Below are 14,392 nucleotides of genomic sequence, written 5' to 3'. Positions count from 1 at the left end.
TCTTAGCAATCCTTGCAAGACTGGCATTACTGGTCTCTGTACTATAGTTGTCTCTAGTATATAAACCCATAGATACTTGGCCTGTATCCCCTCAGTCTGAAATCAACTAAGTTACTCTGATAATCCTGCCTCAGCCTTGGACTCAGACTGAGACCAATGCAAGGGAATAGCACTGTAACCTCAGTTGCTAAGTCCAATCAATCTGCCCTTCTGTATCTCCACTACACCTCTGACCCTGACCCCTCTCAGCCTCACACCCACTTTTGTCTCCAGTCCAGCCTCAACCCAGATACCATGAACTTGACATATATGTACACAGTTCCCCTTCCTTCATCATATGCTCACCCCAGTTCTCCCTGCTGTGGAGACTCAGTCATATGTGTAAACCTGCTATGCAGTGACTCCATATGACTCAACAGTACCTTTGTAGGAACTTGGGTGCATGTTTGAACATTTTTGAATGTTTGTCATACAGTACTTTACATACATATATAAACCCACATGTATCACACTGGCTCTCCATTTGAGATCTACTTTGCAACCACCCTTAGCTCTGCTCACTGTACCCATGAGGACTTGACAGTACAACTTCAGTTGGCCAAGACTAGTGCCCCACCACTAGTGAAGTTAAATTACACATCACTTCTTGCACATTACATGCTTGTGCTACACCACACTCAATTTGTGATATAATACGAGTCATTGGCATAACACCTCCTACCATTCAGGTTTTGCAGCTCATGCCCCAGCAGGATTCTGCTGTTGTTTGGGGTCAGAAAGCACTACCATGCACTTCCCCCATAGTCTCCCACTCTATATACCTCAACATTTCCCAGTGCACTTGTTGTCTACTCCCTGAGGCATTGGTTGTGTACAGTACACTTTCTCATAATGCATAGCTTTTTTTTTTTTCATTATTGAATTTTTTGCAGTACCAGGTGCTGGTCTCTGCTGGTCTGACATTATGCATTATGAGCAAGTGTACTGTATATAGTTTACAGAACAATGCTCATCTATTACAGAACATAGCAACAACCAAAGACTAAAGTTTTCAACCCTACTCCTCTCCTCCCAGTAACAGTAGGACAATCTGAGGCTGTGCACTCCAAGCACTTATGCACATGGGTAAACATTACACCAAAGGAAATGCATAACAGTTTCTTTCCATCATTGAATTTTTTGTGGTACCAGATGCCAGTTTCTGCTGGTCCAACATTATGCATTATGAGCAAGTGTACTGTATCTCCAACAACATCAATGCAAAGCAGGGTCTGTTTATTGTGTATCTATGTTCAATGAATGCTCAAGAAGCCCTAAGGTCTGAATTACATCTGGCATCTGGTAACTACAGGACAGATTTTCCCAGCTAATCAGATCTGCCTTTTGTCTGCAGAGTTTTTAGTTTCCTCAGTAACTATCAGATGAGGGCACCGATCTCGCCGAAGCACGGTCCAACTTGAGCAACGTGGGCTTCCTGAGTTGCTGTCCGCTCTCTTTTTGCCTTTATCCTTCTCACCTACACCAAGCCACCACCGCTGAAACCAGAGCCAGGAATGCACGGATTCGGGGACGAGTTCAAGTACTACCGGGACAGGTAGTACGAAACCAGCAGCAGTGACACACTTGGCTTCGTGTGTCTCTGATCAAGTAAAGCAGATACAGATCTCGATGACGGCCACATACCAACGTAGTTCCATTCCTCCCGATACTGGACCCATAACCACTCCAGACGATGGCCCCTGACTTTTTGCGATCCTAAGCCGTCTATGCACTTCGCGCAATCGGGTAAGATAGGGGGCTCTGATTGTCTTACCTCCGCACGCTCCAGTCTTGGCTGTCGTTATCATCTTTCGGGTTACGTCGTGGTGCTTGAAATACTTGTCATAGACGCAGTAGCATTCCACCTCATCGTCATCGCCGTCTCCTTCCCTATCTCCCTCGTCTGTAGCCTCCCAATTCCTGTCGATACTCCGCTTCGTACCGCGCTGCGTAGGTGAATACACGGTTTTCACATGCTCTTATTCGAGCTGCCGCGTTGGTATTGAGTTCGAGTTCACATTTGTGATATTAGGCGACCTCGAAGTGGTCGGCTCCGAGTCTGAGTCTGCGATGGAATCGTGATGTCAGCCACTTCAAGTTCCTCCTGTTCGTCATCCTCGATGTCGTGGGACGGGGCTTGAGGAAGCTGTTGTGGTGGGAAAGATGGTGAAGATGTATCGGGATGGGTATATGCGTAGGTGCCGGTATGAGAGGGATTCTGTCTCGTGTAGCCCTGCCGCAGTCAGCTTGGGGTTTAGAGTGTTACTTCTGTGTACAAGCGGGATCGTTATCTCGTCTAATCCCGCCGCAGTCGGTTCGAAAGCCTCTGGTGTTGGGGTCTTGCTTCTGTGTACGGGTAGGGTCTCGGTCTTGGCCGTGAATGTACGATCACGTCGCAGAAAGATCCTACATCTGCAAGACAGTCGAATTACAGCATGCGCTTCAGACAGTTTTTGAATTGTTTGAGAGCTCGGCACGCACTGTTACCGATGCTAAGCGCTCTAACGTTGCTCTTAGAGCACTAAGCGATTTGCAGATGTACCTTGCGTGGGCGTTGAGCAGGTCAAACTCCGCGTCGTCCTCGGAGAGTTCCGGGATCTGCGATTCCGCCGACACTCGACCGTCCTCGGAGTCACTGGATCTATAGGATCTCGATCTTCCATTCCAACTCACATCTCGGCATCAACCTGGATTCCAGTACCCAACCCTATGCAAACGGGTTATCCTGGTCGGGTCATCAACTAAACAAACTTCCAGCGAAACTTGGTGGCCAGCCCGGTGCTGTCCCATCGACGGGTGCAGGTTTTGGCGAGATTGCATCTCAGCCCTCTGGATATCCCGGAGCGCGTCCTCCAGCGTCCCTTCAGTCTCAGCAAACCGGGTTTCACGGTGCGCCTGGTGCACCTGGTGGACTTCTGCAAGCTCAGCTGACAGGATTTCCAGGTGCGCAGACGAGTTTTAGTCAGCGGCCCCCATCGCCTCCTGCAACAAAGTTTCCAGCAGCATAACCAGCAGCACGGAAGGGGGCCTACGCCAAAAGTACCATGGGCATTGAGTAAGCCGGAGAAGAAGAGTTACGATCAGATCTTCAGGCCATGGGATGCGCAGGGCACCGGCTTCATCGCGGGCAGACCGCGTTGGAAGCGTTTGGACAGAGTGGTCTCGACAGGAATGATCTGGCGAAAATTTGGTAAGTTATCGATGTCTGTACGAGTTGATGTTTGCAGACACTGATGAATGGGCAGGCGATAGGTCCCTCCCTCGCTGATGCTGATAATCGAGGCAGCTGAACCTTGCTGAGTTCCATGTAGCAATGGGTATCATTTATCGCAGTAAGTTCTACGAGTAAATAGTCCTTTGATCCATAACTTATATTTAAACAGACTAGATCAGAAATCCCGGATGAGCTCCCTCCAGAATTTGCCCCGTCTTCCAGAGATCTCGACACATCCGTCAGTTTCTTAAAGATATCTAAAAAACGATACTCGTGCTAGATCCCATCTGCTCTCGATACACCAGTTTCTCGACTTAAAGAACGCTCTTTCACCTCATCTTCAACAACGCTGACGCAACAAGGTGGCCGTCAAGATGCTACGGTGTACCGACATGAAGATGTCCCACCTCCCGGTGTTCTACCAGTCATCTGTTCGACACATCGATCGCAACGCTGTCCGGTCGCAATCAGACGAAGCCAACCCAGCCGTCGGATATCGCTTCATTAAAGCGCCAGCTTCTTAATACACAAAAGATGCTCGACGACAACCTCCTCGGAACGTGAATCGATCAACTTGATCGGGACCTTAGGATTTGCGCTACCGTATTAAGCGCCTTCAGGAGGATCTCGAGTATGTATCTCGCGGGACCCGGACAACGACAAAGGACGAGGAAAGAAGGAGGATTGAGAGGGAGCTTATGAGGCTTATGCATGAAGATGTTCCTGAGCTCGAGAGGAAAGTTGAGGAACGTGAGCAAGGAGAGAGAGGGAAAAGAGGAAGTGGGCGAACGAGAGGGACAAGCGGAATGAGAGGTTTGGACGTTTCGCAGGGGAGGAAGGCAGTCGGTATAGTCCTGCCCCTGAGTCCAGGTACGGTACCGAGGACGATCGACCATATTCGAGGTGGGTCGAGGTACGAGAGGGACGAAAGGGACTATTATGACCGTGACGGGAAGAAATCGTATAGGTCTGAGGAGAGCGATCGGCAACTCGACCAGAGAGCACCGTCGACACCAGGTCTGCGAGACGTTCTGCCGACTGCGACCCCTGCCGTTCCTTCGGCCTCCAGAGTCAGTTCTCCGCCAAGAGCGGCACCAGCACCGTCCCGGTCGCCTGCACCCCAACTTAAGAATATGACGCCTGAGCAACGAAAGGCATATATTCAAGCGCAGGCCAAACGACGTCTGGAAGAGCGCATGCAGGCACTGGGGGTTTCATCACCAGCACCCACATCGGCAGTTTCCCCCCCTCTCGATTCGTCTGTAGAAGATCGACTCGAAAGGAGAGAAGGCAAGAGAGGCTGAGCGCCAGGCTGAGGAACGAGAACAGGTACGAAAGCAGAAATTGGAAGCCGAACGAGCCATCAAAGAGGGAAAGGGTTCGACTCCTACGCCAACACCAACGACCACAGCGCCTGCTCCCTCGCCTGGTCCAGTGCCAGTTTCGACACCGACGGCGCCAGTGTCCAGGCCGACTCCTACTCCAAACGCCTGTAGCGAAAGCTGCTCCACCAGCCTAAGCCTCGCACCTGCTCCACCGACCTAGAAAGGGTACTGTACCCCGGACGCCTGCTGCCGTTGCCGCGCCTGCACTACCGGTTCAAGCATCTGTTCCAGCACCCAGCACCCCAGCATCCGCAGAACCTGAAGAAGATCCAGAGGATGTGGCTTTGAGAGCGCGCGAAGCAGCTCTGCGCAAGAAGCGCGAGGAACGTGAAGCTCTCCTGCGCAAACTCGAAGAGGAAGAAAAGATGAACGAGGAGGCATACCAGCAAAGGAGGAATCAGTTTTAGCTGCCAAAGCTGCTGCTAGTCCTGCTGTCAGCGCTGTGTCTAGTACGCAAAATTCACCGTCCCCCGCCACCTGCGCCCCTGACCACCCGCGCCGCGTGCACACTCCACCGGCAGTTGTTTCCGTCCAGCCGACGCCCGAAGTGGAAGCTGAGGAAGCTGCATTCCCACGCCGCCACCACCCGCCACCCCCTGCACCTCCAGCTTCGACCCCTGCTGACAAACCGAGCAAATCCTTTCAATCGTTTGAAGAAGGACGCAAACGCACCTACTCCGGAGACCACGCCTTCGCCAGCTAATGTGGGCAATAGTAACCCGTTCTTCCGTTCGCAAACGGCACCTCCACCCTCTGTGCCCACTCCCCCGAAAAGTCCGGGCGTTCCGCCGCCGGTCAAGACCACGTATTACCGTACCCTCCGGCAGTGACGATGACTGGATGAAGTGGTCGAGAAAGAGGATGATGGTAGTAGTGATAGGAACTCGCAACACGAGATACGCGTGTGGGACTTGCACAGCAGCTATTTGGGGCTTGTGCCTGCGAGGCCTCAATCCGCTGGACCTGCACCACGTCGATCGGGAGCCCAGTATCACCTACGTTCCCTCCACCGCTGCTTCACCCGCCCCTGTAGCACCCCCTCCTCCCCCAGTGCCTGCTGTACCGGCACCGTCGAAGTCGCCCACTCCAGTAGCACCTTCTGCAGCTCCTGGAGACCGAAGTTCTCTCCTGAGTGCTATTCAAGGAGGTGCTGTCTTGCGGAAAACAGTGACAAATGATCGAAGTGCCGCTGCCACGGCTGGAAGGATCATCGGGGACAATACACTCCCTGCACATGTCAGTGCCACTCCTCGATCCCCGTCGCCACCGTCGCCACCAGCTCCCGCTGCACCGGTACTCCCCGTCACCGAAGCCTCGGAGCCACCGCAAGTTGAGTTGACTTCGACTTCAAAGCATCGGCCCAAGGAATCAGTGGACTGGTATGATGGGTTGCCTGCTGACCATGCGGGCCGGGCCACATTGGACCGTCTACCTGAGGCTGTAGAAGAAGAAGAATACGCTGGAGATGTACCTGACATTAGGGTTTCGGAACATGTCCCAGATGGAGGTTCTGATCCCATGTCAGATGTCGATGAATCGACTAGTGAGTGTGTATGCGCTACAGGTCATTTATCGTCCTAAATGTGCCGCAGGTCTCAGGGTACGCTCGTTGTACGCTTACGAGGCTCAGAGGACAGAAGACCTGAGTATGTAGTTTCCCTGAAACCCAAATGGCTGTGCTGATGTCTTGGTTCAAGGCTTTGGTGAAAACATCGTAATCGAGGCACATCCCTCCAAGTCTGGCGGCGACTGGTGGTACGGCACGACCGCCAGTAATGGTAGATCGGGTTTTTTCCCACAGACATATGTGCAAGTACTCGAACCAGGTGCGCACCGATTTTACTTTCATAGACTCTGCAGTTACACGGCTTTTTAGTTCAAGCTACTGCCCTTTACTCATACGAGGGCTCGGGTCCCGATGAGCTTTCGTTTAATGAGGGTGACGTTCTTATCATCGTCGACCGGGTAGAATCCGATTGGTGGAGAGCCGAACGGGATGGTGTCGTCTACGCCGTCCCAGCAGCGTACATGGAGGTTGCAGAGGGTTAGTTGCATTTTGTTAGCACAAAACAATCCCTTGAGTTCTTCTTACCTTCTCGTTCGCTGGGATGGATATAGGCTGAAATATTTCTTTTTCTCTCTCCCTTCTTTCTCGCATATTCCTTGCTTCGTGCCTTGTACTCCACGCCATCGACCTTATCCTGTTCTTTCCGGAATTCCAAAATACCAATTTCAATACCGATCGAAACTCCACGTTCTTGACATGCAGACCGCTCTTGTTGCGACTATGATTGGTGCGGTTATGCAGTTCAACTCAGTGGCAGATACGATATTGGCGAAGGGCGTGACTTGCAGCCGGACGGCGACGAGAAGCAACGCGTTGACGGCGCCGATCCTGACTGTGAGATGTTGAGCAATGATGGTTATGGCACTCCTTTCAGCTCATTGGTGAAGACGCGCAAATTGGACCGTATTCCAGAGATTACGGGCATTGATGACGATGAGGACGACGACAACGACGATTACTACTCTCTAGATGACGACAGTGTGTCTGACGTCTCTGAGGCTTCCGACGCAGATGCAACACAGACTTTTGTAGACCAGGAGAAACAAGAGATGGAACGCCGGAGTTATCGTCAGCAACCTCAAAGATCACAATCGTTCGATGAGCCATCCGCGGCATGCCAATAGGCATGGAGTAGGTGTCGATGGCGCGACGGGGCCAGGGGTCCAGAGGGCGAGAGGGGCTTCTCGATAGGGGCTGCCTTCCAACGGAAACGACATGAATCTCTACCTCCTGCACATGAACCTCTGTCTTGTGCGAGGCATTAGGAACTTCCTCCGGTCCCCATGATGGAATTCTCAGAGGATCCGGAGGCAACCAGTCGCACAGGTACTAACGCCAGGCTCTCACCCATGTGCGAAATACTCAGTACGTCCGTTCAACCCACACACCTCAGGACGACCTCAGACTCGAGTGGTACATCGCGCGTCGGCGATGCATTCGAGCATTACGAAACGTATAAGAAGCTGCATGGCGGACAATCATTAGCCACTAACCGGTTGTCAGCATCTTCGTTCGATACAGTCTCTTCGTTCGCATTTTCATCACCTCCTCGTTCACCTGCAGTGTCTCTGTCGCCTTCGCTGCGAGATCGAGAACAAGAACGAGGTGGAGAGAGTCGTACGTCTTATTTGCTGAGTTTTCATGGACGTCACACGCGTTCTACTACGCCGGACATCGATCGCGAGCGCAAGATTCCAATCATATCTGGCCCCATTCACACCTCGGCATCTAATTCAGTAGAACCACATAACTCGACGACACGCGATAACAGCCCAGCATTTGGGACGTCATGGGCAAGCCTCGTCGACCGGACTGCGCTCGAAGAAATACCAGCTGTGGAAAGGAAACGACAGGAAGCAATATTAGAACTTATCTCGACGGAAGCGGACTTTGTGAGAGATCTCCAACTTATCGTGGAGGCAAGTATGTACCAAATAAAGTTCTACCCGGTTGGTTGACTTTGACATTGGAAGCTCTTCTATTCGCGTCTGGTGGATATCCTTGGAGAGGATTCGACGTCGGTCATATTTTCCAACATCGAAGACATCCTTCTTACGAACACAGCGCGTTCATTTGGATATGATTGACTCTTAGCTCACCCGTCTTCCAGGCATTCCTGTCTACTCTGGAGGAGCGACAGCGTGAATGCCGACTCTACGTAGACCATGTGGGAGACTTGTTAGAAACCTATATGCCTCACATGCGAGTGTATCTGGTTCGTTGTGTTGTCAAATGACTGGGCAAGCTCGTTGACTAATTGATCACAGGACTACTGTGTCAACCAAGCCAATGCTGGGAAAGTGTTGCAATCGCTTAGGGATACCAACCCGGAATTGTCTGCTCAGCTGCAAGTTCAGTCATCTAATTCTTGCTCGTCTGCCCTTTCCTGACGGTCAGTCCTTCGTAGTGCCTCCGAGAGGACCCCTTGGCCAGGAATCTCGACTTGTCCAGTTACCTTCTAGTACCCAGTGCGTCCAATCACCTTCTCGTAGAAACAGGACCCATTGGCGACTACTTCTTCGCAGTGCAGCGTCTGACCCGATATCCTCTTCTCATCCGACAAATTTTGCAATACACTGACCCACCTGCGCCTTCACTCGATCCATCTTCGGTACCGCGCTTGACGTTGTCTCTTCCCACGGAGCACGCGGAACGCGAGTCGATAGCGAATGCTCTGGGGCACGCGGAGCAAATATTAGAAGAGGTGAATGAGACAATGAGAGATCGGGAGAGCCGGGCGAGGCTTGGCGAGGTGAGCAGAGAGCTAAGGATAGGCAAGGAGTGAGTATCATGTTTTCTCGTTCTGTTTAATTTCGCTACCGATAACATGAGATTTCGCTGACATCCTTTTTTCCTCTTCCCCCCCTGTACAGTCGTCTTGACCTCACGCTTCCGACTCACCACCTAGGTCCTCGAAAACTTCTCAAAGAGGGTGTACTGACGAAAGCAAAAAGCGGGCGTAAGCTGCGCGTAATACTTTGTAGCGATATCCTCTTACTCTTCAACGAGTCCGGCGGTGGAGGGTTGTACCGCGTGGCAAGTCCCCTACTTCATAAATATCCCTTGGTTGTATTGACCTGTCATCACTGCTAGCCCCTCCCCGTTCACGAACTCGAAATCTACACTGCACGAAACCGCGCACGTTCCGACGATGCCTACATACGCATCCATCGTGCCTACCCTCGGGGCGGAGAGACCCTCGTACTACGTGCTCCAAACGTCCGCGAAGCACGTGCGTGGACAGAAGCAGTCGCACAGGCGGCTGCGAAGGCGAGGGAGGGGATCAGGGTGGCTGTCAGTGATTCGCGGGGCACGGAGGTAGCGTTCGGATCTGCCATTGTTGGTGTGGGGATGGGGCATGTTGCATGCGCGAGGACTCCTCGCGGGAGCGCGGATGTTGGCAATGGAAATATTTGGGTAGCCACTGGTAAATGATTTACTCAGAACTGGAATTTTAGGGGATATACGGACTTGCCGTCCATCGAACAGGCTGTTTATCCTGTGCTGGCACTTTTAAATTGGACAGACTTGGCCCTATTTTTATTTTTGGGTTTCACCTACTACAAATATTCGGACTTCTAGTATTTCGGTGTATTAGTTTGAGTATCTCCATCCATCGCTCTACACTGGTTTGGGTGGTATATTTGTCAACGCAATGGCTAGCACCCCGCTTCTTCGGAGAGGATCCTTCAGCGTGGAGTCATCGAAAAAAAGAATTCGTCCTCGGCAGATAATGACCCCTTCCGTTTCACACACTCTTTCCGCTAGTGGATTTGTCCTGAGGTATTGCGGAATAGAAGAGAAGAGAAGGGGAAGGGAGATCAAATCTTTGTGGAGGCGAGAACATTTCTGAGGCACAAGCCAAGTGTAAATCCGCCGGACACGTATACCATGGCATGGCATATCGCATCTATGTGTGACGACCAGTGCTGTCAGTATGGAAGCCTTCTTCGACCAACGCCTGAACAACGCCCCGCTGCTCGCGAATGAGTCGGATAAGCGTCTCTATACCAAGTGGCACGCCCAGGTCAGGTCCCTGTCCAGGAGTGAGTCGTGTGTATGCTAAGGAGAGTCTGAACAGACGTCCTATCTGGGAGATGTTCTGGCTTGACTGCTTCACCATATTTCCTGGGAGTAAGCACGTTTGAATGAGCACTCAGTTCCTGGACATCAACAAGGGGGTATACCTGGAAGCCCGTAGAACGTATGGCAGTGCTGAGACTGATCGTGTTCGCAGAAGTGCGAATCGTACGCTCCTTTTTTGCTTGGGGAACATCCCCATTATAGAGTACGGTTCTCAATTTGACATCGGGAATGCATGGTATGTGGAACCCATACGTGAGATTTTCGAGGACGATCGTGGTTGTTGTTCCATTGGGGGATCCGAAGGCGGGTAGGCTATGTGCGGCTGTCGCTTCCGGTAAGTTATCTACGAGATTGCTTCCGAGCGACAGCAGCCCTAGGAATTTTGGGATCCATGGTGGTAACGCTTTCAATCACCCCAGCTCCCTAGAAAGGACTGGCTTGAGGAGTAACGAGCCATCCTCTGTTGTCTGTACTCCTGCGTGTCTACCGACCTGTGGTGAAAGCGGCGCGGTTGGTGGAAGGGTGTAGGATCGATGGGGGGTATCACAAGGTGACGATGATCTTGTCGTTGATGGACGAGATCGAAATCAGAGAACAAGCCAAGAAGGCTGACAAGCCTGAAATCGAAGCTGTCGAATTCGATGCTCGTGGTCACCTTATGAATAGCTGGACTGACGTCGAGCGTCCTCACCACTGGCGTTACTCTAGTGATAGCGAAACGAAATCCTTGTCTTTGAGGAGTAATATGTGACATGCACGAGCCAATCCTCAGCTACAATTGAATCTTTACTGCTGAACCGAACACTTGATCAACGCACTGAAGCCTTCGTCCACGAGTTATGATCTGATTCTGCGAGGTGCTACAGCTCCCACTGCATAGCGAAAGCGTTCGTAGACTAGGCATTGATGTTCTCTTCAACACGAGCATGAAGGAGTCATTTTTCTTATTCCACATGAAAGATAGCGTGACTGTGAATGCATCTGGCTCGTGCGCCAAGCCTCCAGCAGTGCCACCTGCAACGTGTCCACAGCATGTCGGCGCTCAAGCGCTCGACTGCGATACTTCGGTCGGAAACTACTTGATTTACACCCCTCAACCTCGACTCCAACCTACAAACCTTACACAAACTACGGATTTCTCAATGGCTCGCAAGCAGTTGAAGAAACATCGGCTGTTTAGCTCCGAAAGACCCAGTTCGACTGCACCTAACATTCCCTCGGTACGCATTTTATACCTTGCACGCGATGGTATTTATTGACCTCTGCCCGAACAGTCACAAGGGGCGTCTCGCCCCTCTGCCGACCCGCCTTCGATCCCTGGACCATCGGCGGATACCCCTCGAAAGCTGTTCTCCAGGATGGGCCACCTCTTCCATCGGTCGAACCAGACTCGATCAGAGCCTCCCGCTACAGAGACAACCGACACCAGAATTGGCAGCCAAGTCAATGTTGCACAACAGGCAATGGTTGAGATGAAGCCCATTCCCCAGGCATTGCAAACAGCTGTTGGTCTTATCGGGCAGGCCGATACTGCGATGACGACGATTCAAAGTATCGAGGCGATTCTCCAGTCTCTCAAAGTGTTCAACTCCTTTGTTACCGCTCTATCGAATGTACTGCCTTTGAGCTTCTGTGGCCTGCATGCTCTGATGTAAGCGCACAGATCCACCCTTATGTCCAGTTTGCACTAGGGATTCTCACCGCTGCTTCTCAAGTACTTCCCCCTTCTCTCTCATGAATCTCTCGCTCATATAGTTCTCATTAGTTGCTCATCAACCAAGCAAATCTGGACAACGAAGTGTTCGGCCTCCTCAATACCGTCAAGGATCTCTATGAATTTCTTATGGAAAAGGATACCATTGAGAATGTGGATAGCATGAAAGAGACGTTACGGAAGATTTCACAGGAGATGAGTGCCGCAGCGCTGTTCGTCGTAAAATATTGCAAAAAGAAGAACATCTGTAGGTCCTATGTTCATGGTCCTCTGATCTGCTTCAGTGTGCTGACGCGATACGTTGTCAGTGGTAAGAATCGGGGACAGCTTTGTTTCCGACCCGCAGACCGTCGCCCGTGGCCACATCAAGAATCTGGGTGACTTGATGCAACAATATCGGGATCGCGCGATACGGGACATCCAGATCAACATGTACCGCGTTCTTGAAGACCTGAACCTCGAAGGCATGGCTTACGCCATGGGCGCAGGCCTGAATACGACCAAGAAATGCCAGGACGGTACCAGGACGGAAATTTTGAAGGACATCACCGACTGGATTACCACATGTGACGTCAACGTCCCTCGTATCTTGTGGCTCCACGGGCAGGCCGGAAGAGGAAAGTCTGCCATTGCCCGTACAATCGCATCATGGATCGAGGATGTGGGAGCTCCTGGTGCCTGTTTCTGCTTCGCTCGTGACAGGCAGGCTGAGCGACGGGAGGAAAAGATTCTGACTACTATCGCGCGTGATCTGGCAGATCGTGATCCGGCATTTCGACGCGCACTGTCGGATGTGGTGTCAAATAACCACGCACTCAAGACGACGTGCGATGTGGCACAGCAGTGGAAACGATTCATCTTGGAGCCACTATCGAAGATTAATGGCGAGATAGTTGGGAATGTGGTCATGATAATCGATGCGTTGGATGAAAGTGGGCCGGAGAAATCGAGGAAGGAGATCCTAAGCCTGCTGAAATCGTCAGAAGCTGTGCATCTGCCAGCGAATTTCCGGATCCTTTTGACGTCCAGACCATTGGCGGACATCGCACGTGTTATGAGGGACGTTCCACATGTGAAGGCAATCTCATTGGACGACATTCGTCAGGAGTTGGTGGAACATGACATCCGGCTGTATGTTTCGAAGGAACTGGACGGTCTTCCCACCATTGAAGCAACAGAAATCCAGAATGTCGTCAAAAAATCCAGTGGTCTGTTCGAGTGAGCTCGTCTGGCTTGTGAGTTCATCAGGCCAGGTAGAGTTGGAGAAACTTGGAAAGAACGCTACGAGGATCTGATGGCGCTCGAGTCGGAAGAAGGAAGAACGCTCCTCTGGGAAAGGCCTGGAACGATATCGCTCCGTGATGCGGCAAGTCGTGATGACGCTTGAACCTCTTCCTATGGCGGCCTTGAATTTGATGCGTAAAAAATTCCCAAACAAGCAGGACCACTATGACATTTTTCTCATCCTCGAGTTCATGTCTCCAGTGTTGGGTGGCATTGTGGACCGTGTCTCCGCTGTGCGGCCGCTTCATGCATCTTTCTATGACTTCCTGATGGATCGTTCACGGAGTGGTGTCTATTTCATTGACACATCTGACGGAAAAGACCTGGCCTTTGCCACATTGCAGATTCTCCGTGATGAGCGTCAATTCAACATCTGTGAATTAGAAAGCTCCTATCTTGCCAATGCTGAAGTTCCTGGTCTGTCGAAGAAAGTTGAGGAGAAGATTCCACACGGTCTATCCTACTCCAGTCGATTCTGGGCCCTGCATCTGTGGAAGATGGCATTTGACTTGGAACTTGCAGGGTTGGTGAAGGCTGTTGTTGGAAGTGAAAAGATTCTGTTCTGGCTGGAGGTATTAAGTCTTCTGGGGATGGCTGGAAAGGGTGTGGATGCTCTTGGTACTGTTGCAACATGGCTATGGGTGAGTACTTGTTGTATGGTGTTTGATGACATCTGACACAACAATGAAGGGACAAGATGGCTTCAAGGATGTATTGGCATTGGTAGAAGATGGAATCAAGTTGATTCGGAATTTTGGCAGTGTGATAGTGCATAGCACTCCACACCTGTATGCTTCTGCATTGCCATTTATTCCTTCCAATGCATTGCTATCAATGATGCTCTTGCCAGAATTCTCAAGGCTGGCTAGAGTTGCTATAGGGGGTTTGAAAGGGTGGCCAGTTGAACAGCAGCTACTACAAGGCCATGCATATGAAGTTATCTCAGTTGCATTCTCCCCTGGTGGGAAGAGGATTGTCTCAGGCTCTTGGGACAACACTGTGAGGGTCTGGGATGTTGAGGGAGGTGTGCAGATTGGCAGCCCTCTTGAGGGCCATACAGATGGAGTCTTTTCAGTTGCATTCTCCCCTGATGTGAAGAGAAT

Source organism: Pisolithus orientalis (genome assembly GCF_024613125.1).
Source record: "Pisolithus orientalis strain OTSU chromosome Unknown F5J12scaffold_244, whole genome shotgun sequence".
In the NCBI taxonomy this organism is placed as follows: domain Eukaryota; kingdom Fungi; phylum Basidiomycota; class Agaricomycetes; order Boletales; family Pisolithaceae; genus Pisolithus; species Pisolithus orientalis.
The sequence above is the reverse complement of the archived record's forward strand: the minus strand, read 5'-3'. Positions refer to the sequence as shown.